Genomic DNA, 2,538 nt, shown 5'->3' on the forward strand with positions numbered 1-2,538 from the left:
ACAAGGCGGCCACGTGGTTATTAAAAAAAAAAAAAAAAAAAAAAAAAAAAAAAAAAAAAAAAAAAAAAAAAAAAAAAAAAAAAAAAAGGAGGCTCCGCTTGAGACGTGATCACTTTATACGTCGTCTTAGTGATGCAGGTTCGTTCCTTAGAAACTGGGCCATCCAATCACATCCGTTGCTTCATACAGCGAGTTTTGGCCGCGCGGGGAATGTATGGAACTAGGACGTCCCGCGCAGACCGACGTCGTTAAAACTCTGAAATGCCCCCCCACTCCACCCTCACGCATGTCGTGATTCGCTGTCTTATTATCTGCGGACATGCGGCCTGGTTAACATGCGACCAACGTAGCCTACACCCCACAAGTCACTCTCCTTTTTTTTTCCCTCTCTCCCTCTCCACAGTTGTCACTGCCCATGTGCGCCAAAGTGACTCACACTGCAGCAACTTCTAGCCGCTGTAATCTACCGTACATCCGCGGAGTGAGACGCACAGGGAAATTTAGGTGATTTCACTAAAAACAGGTTACAGTATTCTCGTCATGCAAGGCTCGGGTAACGCATGTATTGTAAGCATAATTAAATAAAAATAACAAAATAGGCAAATAGAACAAAATATAACTTACCTTTTTTTAAACAAAAAATCTTCACCGGTCCAGCGGAGGTTTTAATGATTTACGCCTCGATCAAACTCTTAAAATAACCCGACTTCCTTTAAAAAATATTTTATTTAAAAAATGCAAAAAAAAAAAAAAAAAAAACTAATTGTGTTCTATCTAAGCGCATCGTTGACGATGAAGGTTATTTTATGATAAAAAAAAAAGAAGAAGATAAAAAGAGCTCTGATTCAGATTTCTTTCCAAGTCCCGCATCCGTTTTCCGGTATCTTATAAAATTTCAGCGGGCTGCCCCGGTGATCTGCTCTTATAGACGTCCCGTAGTACTAGTAATGGAGATGGGAGGGGACACTCATTCATTCAGAAGCATCACCTACATGGACCATGTACGTGGACTCTGACGTCATCGAGGCGCCGCAGTCAACAGGAGGACGCTCAGGGTTCCGCGAGAGGGGGGAGGCAAGAGGAAGCAGTGGGGTGGTTTTTTGTGGGGGGGGGGGGGGGTGAGCGAAGGGTTGCTGGCTTTTTATTGGGTGCAGCTATGCTACCCACTACTCCTATTTGTGTTTGTGGAGCACGTTTCAGGGCAGTGGAAATTGCTTTGGAGGTGTAAAGTGCCAGAAAGGAAGAGTGAGCAATTAAGTCTTGCAGGAGATAACTGAAAAAAAAAAAAAAAAAGGTTACCTCTAATTTCCCCTTTTTACTCTGCTAATGAAGCCATTTTTCCTCTGGTCATTATTCGGTGAATCAGTTTGAGTATTCTCAAAGATGATCAATGAATCACTTCCGTTTTTCCGTTGGAATAAACATCCTCGTTTTCTCATTAGTAGCTGTGGAAGTAATTTGTCTTTTCATTTTATGATTTTTGATGAGGCGCTTGGGACGCTAAAACAAGAAAACTGCATAACATTCATGCATGACCTCACTTGAAGGAACTCTCAATTATTCCTTGAAAGGGGATATGAGTAGTAAGTAGTTACATGTACTCAGTTACATTTACTTGCTTAACTTTTTTTGGAGAAAATGTGCTTTAAATAGTTTTATGACACACTACATTTGACTTTAACAGACATGTTTTAAACAAAATGGCATGAGCCACACAAACCTGCATGTTATGTTAAAGTGATGCTTTGTGTTCACAAGCATTTTGTTCTGATGTTTATGCTCTGTTGTCCCGTTTGCAGGTCAAGAGAAAGGACTGTTAACATAACAGTCACTGAAAGAACTTTACTTTGTTCTAACATACACATTACCTCAGTATTGCTGTTCGAACAAACCGCTTAGTGAACACAAGTGGTTTGGAAAAGTGTTTTTTATGTTTAAAATCTCTTATTCTCTAATAATTGTATTTATGTGTAATATATGATTTAGATGACTTTATTTTCTTTTGTTTTACTTTTTAATGAGTAAAAATAAGTTGAGGTATTGCTACTCTTAGTGAGATTCCCAATGGTTAGGTAATGATAAATGAATGTGTAATTATCCATTAATAACAGATTTTGATGTGGAAGTTGACTTCATTTAGCACATAAATAGTGGGCACAAAAGATTCTCCAATAGTTCATAAAGATGAATTAATAGTTAACAAATTATTAACAATAGGTACTGATGTCTGATTTCCCCAAAAATATGTTTTTCCAAGAATGAAACAATAAAAGAACCATTAGTTAATGTTAATGACGACATTAGTTTCTAACTAATGTGTTAAATCACCCAAAACTAGTACATTTTGTTTGGTTTAACGACAGGGGACAAATATTAAGGTAATGGTTAAATAATGCTGATGATTTTAGATCAGGGTTAGAGGAATATGTTTTTAATGGTTAGGTAGGGCTGTATGGTTATTTAATGGTTAAAAATAAATCTTAGTTTAATGGTGACTAGTTCTTTACTTTTTAAAATAGTCAAACATGAACTAAACTT

General features: G+C 37.4%; 1 long non-coding RNA gene across 1 annotated transcript in view; it reads right to left on the reverse strand.

Annotated features, from left to right (window-relative positions):
* The window catches only part of LOC106937300 (uncharacterized), a 7,033-nt gene extending 5,971 nt beyond the window's left edge, over positions 1–1,062 (reverse strand). Inside the window, exon 1 of the long non-coding RNA XR_001422360.1 lies at positions 625–1,062. This is a non-coding gene — a long non-coding RNA (uncharacterized LOC106937300). The remainder of the gene's footprint in view (positions 1–624) is intronic.
* Between the last annotated feature and the right edge of the window lie 1,476 nt (positions 1,063–2,538).

This window comes from Poecilia latipinna, unplaced genomic scaffold, assembly GCF_001443285.1.
Source record: "Poecilia latipinna isolate Pla-1442-1.1 unplaced genomic scaffold, P_latipinna-1.0 Scaffold2315, whole genome shotgun sequence".
NCBI classification, from domain to species: domain Eukaryota; kingdom Metazoa; phylum Chordata; class Actinopteri; order Cyprinodontiformes; family Poeciliidae; genus Poecilia; species Poecilia latipinna.